The 18722-nt window shown below is 46.7% G+C and overlaps 1 long non-coding RNA gene across 1 annotated transcript; it reads right to left on the reverse strand.

The window, feature by feature from the left end:
• Positions 1–12324: 12324 nt before the first annotated feature.
• LOC135914335 (uncharacterized) lies at positions 12325–16137 on the reverse strand. The gene is made up of 3 exons (XR_010568292.2): positions 16039–16137; positions 15314–15433; positions 12325–12343 (listed from the first exon to the last, which is right to left on the reverse strand). It is a non-coding gene; the product is annotated as an uncharacterized lncRNA (long non-coding RNA).
• Positions 16138–18722: the final 2585 nt, after the last annotated feature.

Raw genomic sequence — 18722 nt, forward strand, 5'->3', positions numbered from 1 at the left:
TGGGGGCGAAAACACCCGTGTACTTAGATTTAGGTGCACGTTAAAGAACCCCAGGTGGTCCAAATTTCCGGAGTCCCCCACTACGGCGTGCCTCATAATCAGAAAGTGGTTTTGGCACGTAAAACCTCATAATTTTTTTAACGTTCTGCCGCGTGCAAAAGTATAACATATCCCACATTATCTATTAGACAATGCACGGGCATCACTTAACCGAACACTTGCAGTTACTTCTTGTTAAGGGCGTAGCCACATGAGTGAAGAAAGTCCTCAAGCAGAAACAACGACGAAATAATGCGCCACGATAGACGCTTTCCCAGCATCAGGCCGCTACAGATAAGTGCCTCGATCGTTCGGCTTAACTCTTACAATTTCTTGCACGTATATACTTACTTACTCCGTGTGGTGCACCACCACAGTTGCGATACACGTCATGTCTCTAAAGGGCCGTTTATAGTTCGACGTAACGCACGCGCGCGCGCGCGCGCGCGCACGCTACGTCACGTCGGCGAAAACGACACCTCTATAGTCGGGCGCACCGGCGCAGCTAACGTAACCGGCGGCTTCCAACGCGCCCCGACGGGCCCGGCGCCGATTTGGCTCCGGAGCCATTCGCGCGTCGAAGTCGGCGGAACTCTCGCACCACAATGCATTGCGCGCGAAGAAAAAGGCGCCAACACAACTCCGCAGACGGCTTTTGCGGACGGCGCGCGACTTGGCGAACCTTCTGCGCATGCTCCGAAGATAGCAGCCTACGGCGCGCGCGTTGAAGTATAGAGGGGATGGCATCTCGGCTGGCGCAGCGCAACCGACGTAGCGTGACTGACCGCGAACGACGCTCGCCCGCGCGCCGATAAGTCGGACTATAAACGGGCCTTAAACGCTCCCCTAATCACAGCGCAGCCGCGGCAGACTGGCCCGCGACGCTAGTCTGCGCATGCGCCGAATTCAGGATCGAGAACTTGGGGCGGCGCAATGTCGCTCGCGCTGTACGGGAGACGTCGACAGAAAGCCGCGGCCCGTTCTGCGATAACGCACTGTCGTCCAATCAGCGCACCGGGCCAGCGAGTTGCAGAACGATCATCGTCACGCGACGGTTAGAGAACCAGTGACACAACAAGCAAAAACAATCCTCTAAAGTAAAGAGAAGGGAAAAAAATCCGGTAGGCACACTCGAAGCTCGCGGAAGACAACCGCGATCAATCATGGCTGAGGCTGCTTATCGGCGTTCGCAATCGAACGCCCCTCAATTACTTCCTCCTCTCCCTTGGCAACGTCTCTCTCTCTATCGCTCTCTCCGCTGCTACCGCCGCACTCTTAAGCTCTACGTTACGTGCCTATCGTCGAGTGATTTAGAACGACAAAAGCATAAGCAGCCGAACAACAAGTTACCAAAACTCGAATAACAAGAAAAGAAAAAGAAGAAAGAAAAAGAACACGCGCTCGCAAAAAGGCTGACTGAAAAGGACCGACGCAGGCGCCGTGCTTTCGTTCTTATCAGTGCGCCCGATCTGCACTGAGAATGATAAAGGTTAATTACGTTCTCGCCACCGCCAAGCGCACGTGCAGCTAGCAGCGTGCTTCGCGATACAGCAGTGCCGCGGTAGCTGACGCGCGGTGTATGTGCCAAGAGAGATAGAGAGAAAGAGCACGGCACCCTCTTGCAGAAGGAAGGCGAGAGGAGGGCATGTCGTAACGGAGGGGAGTGCGGTCTAGACTCTATATATCCTGTAACGCGGCGTACCGCACTGTTGCCGGGAAAAGGCCCAGGCATGCGCGGGCCGCACTGGCCGACGCCATAGATCACGCGTCTTCGGGCTCTTGCTTATGTGTGCGGGTGATTAAGGGGCGAAGTCCCCTCGTCGGACGCACGCGGGCTTCTGGTCAGTAGTCCGCTCTCTGTCGACGTACATACAGCCGCGTGGTCACGGCACTCCTGTCGGTTGCAATCTCGGTATACGGCGGCGCATCAATCACGGCGGGCGCGCTTACTTGTACTTTGATTTGTTCGTGCGGGACCGATGCTCACATTGCACAATCCCTGCGATACCCGCGGCAGTGTTGCTACGTTCGTTTCTCTTACTAAGAAAAAAAGGAAAGGAAAAAAAAACTGGAAGAATCCGAGCCTCTTCCCGAGGGATTATGAGGAATTTGTAAGCGGGTATTAATACTTCGGCTTTCACTGTTTCTTTTTTCTTTCTTTGAGCACGACTATCTATAACCACCTGTTACGTGCAACTGCCCGGCGTCTTTTGAGAAACGTTTAGTTTCACCATTGCCCTTTTACTGCGACAGCAACTAATGGCTTGAAACTGCGTTCGCTGCGTCCCTGCCTCCATTGATGTCTTTTCTTTTTCATTATATATATACAATATGATTTGCCCTTTGTAGCTATACCGTTATTTCGTTATTGTGTCGCTGTCGTCATTCCCAGCTGTTAATTCTGAGCTTCGCCCTCTCTCAACGGATAAGAAAACTAAGGCGTTTCCCACAATCGCCGTTATCCGAACTCTTGCCTCTTGCGACAATTTCCATTTTGGAGCTTGACGAGAAAACCACTGCGCTATCGAACGGCTTTGGCATTTCTTGCGCTACACTAGCTCTGTTAACCCCCATCTCTTGTTCCTTGCCAATCTCTTTGCGCAAAACCTTGAACAGCGTTGCGAGCGTAAGGTTGACCATCTTGTGAGGACAACTTGAACGCGTGGGGAAGCTCGCTGAGGGAATTGTCATATCCTCTACAGAACTTGTACTATTTCATTACCACGGTCGTCATAAGCATGACAGCTGCAATGGTAGCTCAACCGTGGTGCGATCACTGTCGCGATTGTCGGCTGTTGGATCTTTCACTTTCGGTGTGCGCGTCAGTGATAATCACGAAATGAACTTTTTTTTTCATCCAGTCTACAACTGCCGCCTGATAACGCAGGCAATGCAGTTGCTCATGACACGTGATCCTGCGAATGTGACTTGAGTTGTGACTCTTGTATGTATTTAAGTGTACAAAATGAAAGTGGCTGCGCTATACAGGCTGTAAGTTCTATCGCCGTATTAATACGTATCTCAGGCAGAACCTTCGGCTCGAAGTTCACGTTGAGCAGGGGGTCCCTACGCAGTGCAAGGTTAACGCACCAGTTACACTACTAACTCGCACACTAGTAACCAGTTACAAGCGTAATTCGCGGGGTTGCGAGACGTTAAGGACCTAATTGGACTCTAAAGAGAAAAGTTACTTGAGCTGTAATAGTAAATGACCTTTCTACAGTACCAAAGAAAGCCAGTCGTGACGTGAAGTGGGACTCAGTAAGCCAGTAAAGACGCAAAAACAAGAAAAGACAGGTGGCGACACCGCCTTGAAGTTCTCGCACCAGCGCGCCGTGAGGTCACAGATTTTGACGGAGTCTGCTAGGGCCTTGTTATGTTTTAAAAATGGTAAACGTATACTACATTGTAATCTAAGATACTCACAGAGCAAACATAGAAATTTTATGACATTTTATTGGAGTCACAACGGCCGAAATATAAGAAAATGTTTTAAAATCTGTGACGTCACACTTCAGTAACGTAGTAGGGGTATCAGCGCAAAATTTTAGAAAAGGAACGTTGGCATAAGCTTTCCCATCTAAAATTTAGCCTATTACCGCGAAATAAAAAATAGAATGTTCGACGAATGGTTCTTCGGTACATCATCAGTATAAAGCGATTACTATTTCTCTTACAATGTGTCTTTAGGGTGAAAACACATGTGTTTTCACCACGGAAAAACATGTGTTTCACTCTAAGAAACGCGTGTGTTTCACAAGCTCATTGACGCACGTGTCAAATTTATAATTGCCATATTCGAGCATGTCAGGATGTATGGTATGTCTTACTTTGGCTTTTCGCCGATTCGCAGTTGCCAACATAGTGTCTCTGTCTTGTGTGTAATGTGACGTGTCCTGAACCAACGTGCTTTACGATTTAGTCAGCTTAATCAGTTGTTCGTGCCCGTCACAGAGCGTGTACACTACAAGACCAAGGAAAGACAGGGAGGATGAACACTACAATATACACACGTCGCGAATAATTGCTCTCATGCTACCGCCTTGATGTGCGAACATTTCCGTGTCGTTTTTTTCTTCTCTACTTCTTTTTTACTCTTGCTCACCGCATTCTGTTCGCAAGCTCTAGTCCGGAGTTCTAAATGTCAGCACCAGAGAACTTCTTTTATTCAGAACGTAGCCAGTTGTGCCGCTCTTATGTAGAGTCTTTAATACCACCTACACTTCAAATATATATTTACGTGTTACATTTATGCTCTTATAATGTCATATTATCGGCATAAATTGCTATGTCTCATTATATATAATTGGTGTTTTTTCACTGAATTTGTTCATTGATATCATAACCAGCGCTTTTTTCTTTGTAGTGCGTAAACGTATATCGAAGTGTAAATATATTGTTCGTTGTTTAATTGCAAAGTGCTCCTGATAACTTGCAGTTTTTCAAAATTCTTAAATACATGTATTCGGTTCAAGGTCTTGGAGATAATATAATGCTACTATTGTATAATTCAGTATCTAATTGATAAGTTGTATCAATTCTGCACCTTCACCCCCCATGTAATACCCTCATTTCAGGATCTTTAGGTGTATTCTTAAATAAATAAATAAATAAATTTTATTTAGGAACCACCTGGGGTTCCTTAACATGCTCTTAAAACTAAGCATACGGGTGTTTTCGCATTTCACCCCCATAGATATGCGGATGCCATAGCCGGGATTCGATCCCGCTACCTCGTGCCCAGCAGCCCAACACCATAGCCACTGAGCAACCACGGCGGGTATCTGTCGAGTGTTTCAGAGGAGCAGCTCTGCAGTGTAAGGTCATTAACTATGCGGCATTGCACCGATTAGGGTCATTATAAAGGTCAGCGAACTGGACCGCGCACTGAGGGGAAGACAGCTCTGGCTATTATAGATAGTTGAGCGCTTCTCTTATGCTGTGCACGTATACTAGCTTATTTCAGAAGTGAACTAGTAATCGCTGGTAATATGACGCTCTGTCAAATTACTTCCTGTACGCGGCGTATATAGAAGCCCTTGAATCTATCTTATTGCTATTCAACGCTGTAGTGGAGCCTATTTCGCAATTCTCGAATTATGACGAGCGAGAACGGAGTCCAGTGAAGCAGGCTATAATTTTGGATTCGCGCAGCCGCAGGTAGCACGTGACAAAGTGAGTCTGCATCACACAGCGGCAACAGAGCACAACATACTGCACACGCAGTAGAGCGCTTTAATCTGGCGCAGTTACCATGAAAACAGCCTTGGCTTCTCTTCGTTACGTGGCACAGTCTGTACAAAGTGCTCTGGACGAGTTGAAACACGAAACAAACTAACAAATAAAAAATAAACGTATAGGACCATTGGTTTCGCAGTTTCACCGAAACAACAAAACGCTAGATGCGATATACAGGGCGTTTTATTTTCTGATGCTGAACAATTTTTTGCCAACAAGAAGAGTAAAGGGGGGGGGGGGAGAGAAAAGGCAGGTAGATTGACCAGGCTGCATATTTCGCGGCCATACACGCGGGAAGGCGAAATGTGGCGCGAAAAAAAGAGAAAGTGAGAGACAACAAGAATTCAAATCATGCGCATATACGACACACAGCGTTTCTAGTCGGTCAGTAAAGTAGGTTCCCTTTCGGGTACTGTGGAAGAGCTCTTGTGCTATCTGGGCTGATGAGTTGGGAGGTCAGCTTCCCAGGATTTCTCTATTCGGTAAAAAGTCCGATGGATTTCCCTAGTCCGTGAAAAGACCGATGTTCCAGTCGAGATAAGGCCTACTGGAAAGCTTGCCGTTTTTCGCCGTATAGCGGAAACCTTGGCAGATACAGCAGCGCGATACCCTCACTTTCCAGATTTTTCCTCTGTGCTGCTTTCTATGTTTTCAATGTTCGCGCCTGCGCAGTGTTTTGTCTACATCTTGCCCTGAAGGTCTCGCTGTGGCTTTAGGGCGGGTCTATGTACCCGTCCTTTTCGTAACCTCGATGTGAGCAACTGTAACCAGGTGTATCCGAGTATCCGGGGAAGTTGTCCATCAGGGATTTCGACACGCCTCCACTCTTAATTGCATCCAACATGCAACGATTGAAAACGCATAGGAGCCGTAAAAAAGAAAAGAGGACCTTCGCCGATTCCCGTCGCATATCCAAGCGTAGGGGACGCAAACGAGCGTATCTCTTGCATATCGTGTTTCGATTTCGAAGCCAGTTGCCGTAAGTTCCGTACTAAGATTACTAAAGACAAAAGTCTGGTATTGCAGTCGTTCAACCACTTTGACAATGGTGAGTAGTACGTGGATTTTTTTAATGCGTTAGCATTAAGAGCGTCAAAGTGCACAAAAGTGTATGAAAAGCCGGTTACATGGCAGAAGGTGACGTGGACGGGGAGCCTTCTCCCCGTCCAGGGGGAGAAGGCTTCCCGTAGGGTTAAAACTCGCATGCGTAAGGTTAAAACTCGCATGCGGCCCAGTTGTCGGCAAGCAAGCAAATTCAGACAGGTTCACATATTTCCCACATGTCTGATGCCGGATAAATCACAATACCGACTGCGAGCGTAGACGCTATACTCGCGGACAACATTCTGTCGCTATGAAGGGAAAGCTACGGAGGCAAAGCGCGCACAAGTGAGCGCGCTCCTGAAAAGAGTCCCGCGTTTTCATCCGCGTTGTTTTAGGCTGGGGAAGCGAAAACATAAACACCTTATTAGCAACAGTTAAATAAGATAAAACACATCACTGAATGTAATAGGTTACTTATTTTGCGGCTTTTTCCTTCCGCGTCTGGGCAAACGCGATATTGTCGCACGTGGAAGCTGCGTCGATTCACCGTATGTTCCGAGCAACCTAAAGCACTGTCAAAGGCTGGCGGACTACTTGGCGCAGTAATACATGTGCAGAAGCTCCGCCTCCATAGCTTTCCCTTCATAGTCACAGAAAGTTGTCCGCGAGTATGGAACTAGATTTCTCTCTGGTATTGTGAGTATGATACACGTATTGCAACCACTATATACATTGCATGAAGTCACCACCGAAATTTCTGACGTCATCATGCATATGTAACAGCAATTGAACGCCAATGCACTCCATTTCAACCCCCCCCTTCCCCTTCCCCTACCTCCCTTTCTATCTACCCCTGCCTCCTGCCGCCCTCGACACCATGCCACCGCTATGGAATTCTTTCGCCTCGCCCGGTATCCCACGACACCACAGCGGCCATCCAGACTGCCTCAATCATATATTTCCCACCGCACCAGAGCCCGTGCCACTTCTGCAACCGATAATTTGAAAGCGAATAAAGAGGAAAGAAAAATCGCGATGCCCAAAACGAATAAAGCAACGTGCCAACTGCGCATTGGAACGCAGAACGTGTATATACGCGACGCACCCTAATTCTGCAGGTCCTCTCTGCTCCTTCTCCGAGCACAACCGAGATAGGGCTTTCAGCACCCTGCGTAGTATAAGCACATCGCACCGTATGCAGTTCTCCCACGATTGGGGCGCCCCGATGATAAGCTGATGATGGCTTGTGTGTTTACCGGTGGCTCTGTACCGGCCGCTTATTCAAACCGCAGGGCCAAGCCCATCTACAGTGGACGGTCGCATTATACGCCGAAGAGCTAGCGCCGGCTCGCCTCCAATGCTCGATTCGCACGATGGTCCGGCGGCTCGGCGTCTACGTATCGGCGATACTTATCGGCCTGCCTTTCCCCCTCCCTTCATATATATTTACACACGCGCACGCATATATACGCCGACGATTTTCTCTCGCGCGATCGCTGCCGTTCGAGAAGTCGTGACGAATTATCCCCTAAGAAGGGTTACTACACGCACGCCGGCCACCGACTTGAATTCGAAGTATCCCAATTATGGGGGTCTGATCTCAACATCTCGTTATTGCTTTCTTTCATTATCTTTTTTTCCCTCTTCTTTCTATCTTTCTTTCTCTATGTTATCATTACCGATGAACAGCTTCGATTACCTCGAGGGCTTCTGACGGCCGCACGGGTCATTAGGCGTTCGCGCACGCGTATAGCTAGCTCTCTCAGCTTTCGCAGCGCATATCGGTGTGTCGCTTTGTGTACGCGTTGAATGCGCCGCCGGCGCCACAATTTAATACGCCTCGCTTATAATTTCTTTCCGCCGGACGAATCCTACGGCGTACAGACGCTCGGTGTATTGAAGCCATTGAGAAGCATTTTTCATTACTGCGCTAGTCGTCTCTTGTGTTCGCCGGTGCCGCCGACGTCCGCCGCCGGGGTGCAGGTGCGCTTTGTCATAGTTTCATTATTTAAAGAAAGAAAGAAAGGAAGAAAGAAAGAAAGAAAGAAAGAAAAGAAAGAAGGAAAGGAAAAAAGAAAGAAAAGAAAGAGAGAAAGAAAGAACAGAAAGAAAGAAAAGAAAGAACGGGAAAAAAGGAAAGAAAAGAAAAGCAAGAAAGAAAGAAAGAAAGAAAGAAAGAAAGAAAGAAAGAAAGAAAGAAAGAAAGAAAGAAAGAAAGAAAGAAAGAAAGAAAGAAAGAAAGAAAGAAAGAAAGAAAGAAAGAAAGAGAAAGCTCGTAATACCTAGCGAGGGCACGAACCCCGTACCCACATATAAAGTGCAGAATATTCTCCCCCTCAGTGGCTTTTATATTTTTTTTCATACGTGGTACATATTAATAAAGGGAAAATGAGACATCTACCTAATCTTAGCAATTGCTACATATATTGACTAAGTGTATTGCATATATTGAATCAAGTACGTGTAGCACTGTACCCGAGAACTGTAAGAGCACGGCCCAGCACATCACAAATCGATGGGCCTGAAAAGGACTTCTAAAGCACAATGCGTACACCTTCCAAAAGAAAAAAAGTACAAGCATTTTCGCGCTTGAAAGAGTGTCAAGGACGGGACTGATCAAGAGGTGGTACCAGTACGGTTCAAACACTTCTTTTTGTGTATGTGTGTGTACGATAGCATCAAATGACCCACTGAGCGGAAAAGCCGTCGTCTGTAGCCCCGAAACGGCACCTAAATTCCCATTGGCTGCGACGCCACGTCACGCGTGCGCCTCGACGGAGCTGAGCGGGTGAATCGGAACGCTCCGATAGCGCGCCAGGGGTTGCGTGAGGGGAGAGGGCATCACCGCGGCACTACGTTTAAAAATTCTGTAAAACTTAAAGATGATCACATGGTAAAGTAAATCGTAGTGTACGATGTATTTCTCTGTATATTTAGAAACTATAACGCCGTTGCTGACGAAAGAAAGAATTCATTGTATCTGTTATCTATGGAGCAGTGAATAGATTTCTTTCTCTTAGCGGGCGCGCACCTTTGTGAAGTCAAGGTTATCCCTATGAGGGTTGCCGTCTGTGTCCCTGACGTCATGTACATTGCACATGTGTGATGTCTAATAAACTATGAAAAAAAAGAACCAGTGGCGAGAAGCGAAAGGCAGGATGAAAAAGAGGAGTGGGAGAGGGTCGCATGTCTCCGCTACTACACCACCAAGGAGCGCCACTTGCGCAAAACTAAGACGACGGGCAATTTAGCCGTCACTGACTAAAGCCGTGGTCCCACGCTCCACTCTTCAAATCTAGTTTCGTTTTACTTCTAAGCATACGGAAAACCACCTGCTTCTTAGCCAATCCCCCATAGTGGGTATGCGTCACTGTTTAGGATACGAGACAAGACAAGACAAGTCGTGGAAGAAAGGAAATAAACTAGGACTGCATCACGCACCTGCAGCCTTCGCAGACCAATTCTCAGTGAAGCCCGACCGTTTCGCCTTTCGTATCTCAAAAAAAAGTCGGCCCATCACGTGAAACTGTAGTGCCTAGAATATTCTGTAGGCACTGTAGTCTGTAGTGAAACTGCATTCGCCAGAATCGGCCCAGTGTGCTTGGTTCGCTGTAGGTTCTAATCGAGGAGGTTGAAAACTACAATGCAAGAGCTTTCTTTTTTTTAATCCGCCTTGTTTCTAATCGATGCGCATGTGTTCGAGTGCTTGCGTAGCTTCATTCGTTTTGATGCAATGGGTAAATTCATTAGGGTGTCTTAAAATAGAGGCCCGCAAAGAAAGGAGGCCGCCGGAAGATTAACGTCTCGCCACAGCGCATGTGCAGATGCCTAAATGTATCTTTGAGCTTGGGTTGTCGCGCACCACTAACGCTAAATTTAAAAGTTCGTGTGAGTGCCCCAAACACCGCAAACCTGCTTTGCGTCGTCTCAACCTCGCCGCGAACATCTCAAAAACGCGTCAACGCCTCCTCATTGAAAATAACAAATTCTCATCTATACTTTCCAATTCAGGGTGTCGGAACGAAATGTTTTTCATTCTGGTTTTAGTTTCGTTCCACTGAAAAATGTTCCGTTCCGGTTCTGCTCCGGGACACACACACAAAAAAGGAGAAAATGATCCGTAGCGGTTGATAACGTTTTTGGGTCGCATGCAGAAAATTCTCGAATCAAAGTAACGATAAAAACATCGTATTCATTTTTCTCAATAAGTGAATTATGAATTGTGAGATCATGCCCAGGGGCCTTGAGACAAGACAATGAGCATGATCTCAGAAGCTGCACCTCATCGAATGTACTCGTCGAGATGCGAGACCGCTGTTCCTATATAAAACGGACCTAAACGAGCATAAACGAACGATAAAACTTCGGTAACAAAGCGTTGTACCCGTATAAAACGAAACGATGAGCTAGAGAGCTCATCAAAACCCAGCGCGCAAGCCCTGGGTTTTGCTACGATGCCGATATGCTAGTGCACCGAGGTGCCGGCCTAGAGCAGTGGAGCGCTCGACCGGCTATCCCTCGGGCTATCCCTTTCTGAGATACGCGCCAAGGAAGGAAGGAAATCGACTTTATTCGAGGTCCTGCAGGCCACGAGAGCTTTGGGCTCTCATGGAGTGGGCGTCTCCCACGACGGAACCGGGAGGTTGAGTTTCCTGGCGGCGTCGTGGACCTGCTGGACGTCCCAGAGTTGGGGAGCGAGCTCTTCACTCCGGATTGCTTCTTCAAACTTGCGCTTGTCCTGTTCGTAGTTTACGTGAGCTTGCGAGCACGGCCAGAGCAAATGATATACGTTAAGGGATCTACTGCAATTGGTGCAATAAGACTTGTCGTAGAGCTCGGGCATGTAATGCAAGTAGCCTGACGTCGGTTGTTTCAGTTTGCCAACTTTTCCCTCGAACCGAAAACCGCTAAAAGATATTTCGCTTTTCCTCCGTAACAAAATAATAAATAACGTTTCCGTTAAGTTATCGTTCCGGTCAAAAAATGATCTTTTCATTTTCGTTTTTGGTTTTTTGCTTTCGTACCGTTCCGACAATGCTTTTCATCCAGTAAAGTATTGCGGATTGCATTACTTCATGGTTGTTTTCTTCCTTCTTTTTTTTTCTGCCATGATGTTTTTATTTTCCGTCCGCGTTGAAGGAGGGCGCTGCAATCGCGTGGCGCCAAGGCAAGCCGCGAACCCCATTCTGAAGCAACTTCCCGGCACGGCGGACCACGAAATTAAGGCGGTCGCTTTGTGCGGCACACTAAGCTCTGGAACTCAATTCTAAGCCTGCTTAAAGAGCTCGTTACGGTGTGTGAGTGACGCAGCTGCGCGTTACTGCCGCCCCCATCGTCTTTCCGCGAGGTCGTGCGCTGAGCGTGGCTATATAGCATGGCGTTGGAAGGTGCTGCAACTTGCCGCGACATGATCACGTGCTGGACCGAGTTTTCTCGGCTTTAGATTTTGTCGCGTAATGCTGCCCCCTAGTGTTTGTTTTTTTTTAAAGCGAAACTTTGCGAATATCACCAGATTTCGTGACCGTGGGTGTTGCGGCCTGCCTGTTGTTGCCGAATAGGCCAACCAATCACAGCGGAGCACGCGGCCCGTGCGAGTTCCTTGCACCACCAACAGATGGCGCTCGCCTCCTCCTGTGCGTGCTTTGCAATATCTCCAATGGCGATATTCATAACACGTGCCATACAAAGGATAACAAAGAACGATACCAAGCCGAGTACTACATAATACATATACCTACGTGCGGAAACGTGGTTTCGGAAATGCAGTAGTGCGATATTTATTAAGGTCGTTCTTTGCTGAACGCGTAACAATGCAACTTATACACATATAATGAGTACATAGACAAGTTAGAGCTAACGCTTAAACGTTGCACAGTGATTGGGCTCGTTGGTGATGCAGGATGTCTCCAAGCGCGAGAACCGCTGTTCCGTTTCGGCCACGCGAATCAGTCCACAAAACGCGGCGCCAACTTGGGCAGTGCGGTCGAATAGCTGCTGTAATCGATGTAGTTGATGTTCCGCACTGTAAAAGGAAAAAAAAACATCCATATATATGAAATTATGAAGGAAAAAAATGCAACAGATGCTGTGAGAACCACTTGTGAGAACGTGCGCTCATGATGCTTTCGCGAATCGTTTCAGTTAACTGCTGTGCAAAGAGACACACGACGCGGGCAATTGCGCTTTATTTCAAACTGGCGTCATTATTTAGCAGCGCCGATGTTGTAGGAGTGCGGTGAAACAACGTCAAATTAGTGCCAGCTGCTATCATCGGAGCGCGTACTGTTGCCTCGGCGTCCTGACTTGTACCGTCCAGCGGCATCAGCACGGAAGTGCATGTTTCATAATTCCATGCACTGAAAGGGGCCAGTACATCACACGCACGACGCAAATGCCTTCAGATGACGTTTTCACGGCTAGGGTGGCGACACTTCACTGCTCGTTGCATACCACTGCGCCACATCCTCATGGAACTGCGTATCTCCGTTTTCTACGTACCGAAATGGGACATTATATCTGACGGCTATTGCGTTGTGAGCAATTGATACCCCTCGGATGCCAGCTACACTTGCAAGCGTAGGTCGTCGAACTCACTCACGGGTCGACTGGTGCAGACTCGCTCAAACCGACACTGACCGGTGAGTCTGAGTCTGAGTTCGAGTGAGCCCTTGGGTCGTGGGTCTCGGCTTTAGTGAGTTCGAGTGTGTCTCAGCGTAAGTCTGAGAAAGACCTTGGATCACCGAAAGAAAGCAGGTTATAAGATTACAATAATTACGGAAGTATAGACATAACATGTGGACGTAGAGAAAATATAAAGATGCGCAATAACTACTGCTCCCAAGGAATTTGTCAATTCACTGTCTACGAGAAAATCCCGTGGAGTCTTCAAATCTACTCTCTGTTTCCTGGGGCACAACCACGAAACATGACGCTGCCGCAAAACCACAATGTACACCCGTGAGCAAACGTATATAGGGACCAGGGATAGCGCGATGAAACTCATTTTCTGCCTCTGCCTGTGAATGCAATATGAAATTAAAAACTGCGTTCCAAACTTGGCATTACGAATTTTTTAGTGCACTCCTCAGTTTCTGTTTAGGCGTGTTAATTACGAAGAAATTGTTTTTTTTTCATGAGTGTACGAGGGATGCAGGAACGCCCAAACACTCATTTTTGTGCTGTAAAGCTCCACTTAATTTGCACCATGCTAAGACATACACGAAGCAAGTAGAATACATCGCTTGCGAGAACAATTGATCAAATAATTTAATACTGGCGTGATCAACTGAAACCCGTTCCTCAAGCCCAACTGCAATATAGCGTGATAAATATTATAACTTGTTGCAGTGGTACGTAACGAAATGTGTCACTGTTAGTGTACCCTACACATTATGTGGAAAGGATCTTTATTCTCGAAGAAATAACTTTTGAAAAATGGACTTCCACATACACAACCCATTCAAACAAGATGAACGTGCTCTCTTACGGTCACCGAGTGCTGAAGAATGTAAACCAGCTGAAGTGTTCCCTCTAATCATAAGCAAGTGTACGGCCACGTACACCTCTCTGAAACAACACTGCTGGATCAGAAAAAAATCGGTTTGGGAAGGAGGCGAGCGCAAACAAGTGATTATTCCTGCTCTCGTCAAGCCCATCATGCTCGCACAGAGCAAAACACTGGAAAGATAAATTAGGATATTCCCGCGAATCGACGCCTCGGCATTTCGTTTCATAGTGGATGAACATGGTGTGAATTGTAGACGTTACCGATTGCACTGAGAGGTTAACGGTTTCACTTCGACATCGTGGCAAACCCTGCCGTCCGTCAACGGTTCCAAAAAAAAAAAGAAGAAAGAGAAAATCTGGGGTTTTCGTGCCAAAACCTCAATTTGATTATGAGTCATGCCGTATAGTGATGGACTTCGGGTTAATTTTGACCATCTGGGGTTCTTTCACATGCACCCATTGCACGGTACATGGGTGGTTTTTGCATTTCGCCCCGATCGAAATGCGGCCAACCACCGTGGCCGTGATCGGATGCCGCGACCTCGGGTTTAGGCAACGCAACGCCAAAGCCACTGCTCCACCCGTCAATTGTTTGAATGTAAACCTTACAGATTTTACATCAACCGCAATCGCACATCGGTCACGCAATGGGACATTCAATACGACGTACTCATTCAAATAGTCAAATATTCGATGTTCTGCCACATTTGATTTTCTGCGGTTATAATTAAAATAACTGTGAGTAATAACGGTGAGACTAATTACACTGTGCTGTGTGTACAGCGTGTAGAAGTATTTTCACAGAAAAAAAGAAATCCTCGGAGAGCCTCTTTGTTACGAGAGGCACTAAAATTTCCAAAAATGGTCTGGGGTTCAAAACATGAATTTGTTATCACGTTAATCGCGTTATCGACCACTTCACCTTTTTTCGTCTTGGGAAATTTATGCGTGATATTTTAAGCGACGAGAGCATCCAGTTAGTTGCCGTAGTCAAATTCTTTAAGAGACTTTGGCTAAGTTCGATGACTCGCTCCCAATTTATCTCTCACGGGAATACATCTAAAAAAATCTAAAAACAAATGAAAGAGCTTAGTAGCGAGACACATTAGGGCGTCAGAGCTGTTTTTCAAGGTGAAGCGTATTCTTAAAATTTAATACCGTTCTCGAAATCTGGTGCTTTTCGTTTTTGAGATCCAGGCCATCGACTCGCTACTGCAGGACATAACTCAGTTAAAATAAAATAAATAAAACAATAAGGAAGACGTGTACACGTAATAATACAGAAAGAAGAGACAATTCTGAGCGAGCTGTTTTCATCATCATCGTGACCATTTGCGACTATCATCTAAAAATGCAGTGTTCTTGTCAGGATCTTGTTAAATTGTAAAAAAAAGAAAGTTGACAGCATATGCCCGAAGCCTCACAGTGCGGCGTCCTTCATACACACAGTATTGTTTCGTCACATCAAACTCAATACTCGACTTACGGAAACCGTACAACATGAACCCTAGAAGCGAGACGACCACCGCCGACACCACGAGCATCACGAGCAGGAGAAACTTGACGATGCCCTCGTCTTCCTCGTGATCCATGGTGAACAACCATTCTGCAACAGATGAGGACTATTGTACAGGAGATGCAAGTCCTGGGCGAATGAAATGTTAAATATTGGCTGCTTTGTCAATCATTCGCGATGCCTGCCACGTCAGCAAAGAAATAGGCTAAAGTTTGCTAAAATAAAACTTAGGGAGAGTACTAAACGAGTTTAAACTGGTAATCTGCTAAAATTTAACGCTAAAATGTTCGACGGAAGCGGATTGAATGGTACGGCAGCTTAGTATAGCCTAAAATCACTGTGTTAGCGTTGGCAGGCTTCGAAATGCTAATGCTCCATCGTACGCATTGCGGATCACATGCAGAGTGAACTAGCTAGGCTTCTAGAAAAGCGCAACCGAGGGGAACGTGAGGACTGAGTCCGGATATAAGATACATCGTATAAAACGCACCGCGGCAAATTCTAACTTCTTCAGAACCGGCAAATCTTACACACTACATACGGCGGGGGTTCTGATGCAGCCAAACAAGCGTGTGACACCAGTTTCAAACAAGTTTCTCAAACATTCGGATAAACACTCCCTCGAATTAATTTGCAGTGTAAAAGATTTGCGCTAGATAAATGCACAAATGACAGATATCACAGAAGTTACTCACTGATTTATGCACACATGGAGCTGGAAACGCGGAGCGACAGACCTTCTTGCTTTTCTTCTTCGCGCAAGCGACCCGGATTCATCGCAATACGCTAAACACGTGCGGTAGCGTTTATTAAGGCGCACGTCTTTAAATTCTGTGGACGCATGTGGTACTAAGGTTAAATTACGATAGTATACAACCTAGTTAGGCTGTTTTAAGCAATTTGAGGCGGAGCTTTCGTTGTATCTTCCCCAAAATTTTAGGGAGCTGGCTGCTGTCTCGGACCACCGGCTGTGTTCCACTGGGTACGTGCCGCTCCGTATGTTTGAACAGACAACGACTGGAGCTACTGGTTATGTGTAATATGGCATGTGCAACTGGATAGGTGACCATTCTTGGCAAATCTGCCAGGATTGATATGTGCCACTGGCTATGGCATGTGTAACTGGATAGGTGACCATTCTTGGCAAATCTACCAGGATTGATATGTGCCACTGGCTATGGCATGTGTAACTGGATAGGTGACCATTCTTGGCAAATCCACCAGGATTGATATGTGCCACTGGCTATGGCATGTGTAACTGGATAGGTGACCATTCTTGGCAAATCCCCACCAGGATTGATATGTGCCATTGGCTAGGTGCCTGAATGGGCAAGCAGCAAAGAGGCACGAAGGAAAGTCAGTAAAGAAAACTACAAGAAAAAGAAGGCCGGCTTTAGCGAAGTGAATAAGTAGGAAACCGAAACATCCCGGCGTGGAGAAAGAAGCGAACGAAATGGTGGCAAAGTGGGCATTGGGCGAGGATGTGCCACTCAGTGCGTCGGAACGGAACGAAAACAAAAACGAAAAACGGTGTCTTTGACCGCAACGAAGACGTAACCCAAGCGTCATTTATTATTCTGTTTCGGAGTCAAACTGAGATATTTTTGATCGGTTTTCAGTTCAAGAGAAGAATCAGCAATCTGAAACCGACGTCAGACAGCGCCAGATTCAGCGCTTATCTCAGGCGGCCCCGTAAACGCGCATCTCAGGATGCTAGGGATATTGCTAGCGATAGCCGGTCGAGCGCTCCACTAATCATAGCCTGCCGCTAGGTGCACTAGCAGATAGACACCGTAGCAATGCCCAGGGCTTGCGCACTTAAGAGCTTACGGTTCCGTTTTATACGGGTACAACGCTTTGTCACCGAAGTTTTATCGTTAGTTTATGTTCGTTTAAGTTCACTTTATTGGAACAGCGGTCTCGCATCTTGACGAGTACACTCGATGACGTGCTGCCTCTGAGATCATGCTCAGTGCCTTGGCTCAAGGCACTAAGCATTCAAGTCTATTCAAGTCTATTCAAGCAGACGAGCTTCTTGAGTAGACATTATGGGAACACGGGGAAATAAACACAAAAAGACGTAAAATATAAATTAAAAGGCCAGTGATTACTTTACTTTATATACGAGGAGAAACACAGATTAGTTATCTCCTAGCGCCCCGATAGAGAGGCGGAGACACAATATGAGCTACGAAGGCGACGCTTCTTACACTTACGCCTCTCAGTATATTTCATATGACTCGGTCATATGGGCTCGGTGTGTTTGTTTGCGCGAAACAGCCATACTACCCATGCTGGGACTGCTTAGATGCGTGTCACTTGATGATGATCACGTCTAGAACAACGGCACAAACTAACTGCATGCGGGAGATAGGCCCAGATATGGGTGGTATTATGATACCAAAAAGATCTTTCTCAGTTATCATACCCTTAGAGGCCCTTGCGGGTATTACATAAGGGGGGGGGGGGAAATTGTTCGAAAAATGTTGGCGTAAATCAGTCATGCCAGTTGTCACAGAACTGAAACAATAACAACAAAGCTCTGACCCAGTAAATCATTCAATTAACAATAAATAAAATAAACACAAACACTGCATACAGTAAGCTCTGACATGTTGGATAGACATAACAGGTGGACAACGTTCGACAAATGTTGGCATACATCAACCATGTCGCAGTGTTGGAAAATAAAATTAAATTATGGGGTTTTACGTGTCAAAACCACTTTCTGATTATGAGGCACGCCGTAGTGGAGGACTCCGGAAATTTCGACCACCTGGGGTTCTTTAACGTGCACCTAAATCTAAGTACACGGGTGTTTTCGAATTTCGTCCCCATCGAAATGCGGCCGCCGTGGCCGGGATTCGATCCCGCGACCTCGTGCACAGCAGCCTAACACCATAGCCACTGAGCAACCGCGGCGGGTGTCCTGGTGTTGTAAGAAGGATACATAAAAGCTATGACACAATAAATCAAACAATTAGCAACAATTAAAGAAATGCTAAGAAGGATCACATCAAATTACGCAACGCGAAATAGACAAACATTATTAACGTAACGCATCAGCCTTGCAAAACGAAAGAAATAGTGCGAACTTAAAAAAGAAACCCTGGCAGAAGCTGCCTCTCGACGAATGTTGACGTTAATGCAATTAAAGGAATGTAACGACACACTGCATTGCTACCACGGACGCGCGAAGTAACAATCTCGCTGCAAATGCCAAACGATGCCACGATACCGTATGTGTCGTTTTAATCACGTCACCCCAGTTTAAACTCCGTAGTAATCCCTATAACGTCTTGACTGCAACTTCGTTGAAATGGTTCACCATCAGGCAGACGTGCTCGACGCGAGAGTTTCTGTTGTAGATGGCGGGCTG

This window comes from Dermacentor albipictus, chromosome 7 (genome assembly GCF_038994185.2).
Source record: "Dermacentor albipictus isolate Rhodes 1998 colony chromosome 7, USDA_Dalb.pri_finalv2, whole genome shotgun sequence".
Classification (NCBI taxonomy): Eukaryota; Metazoa; Arthropoda; class Arachnida; order Ixodida; family Ixodidae; genus Dermacentor; species Dermacentor albipictus.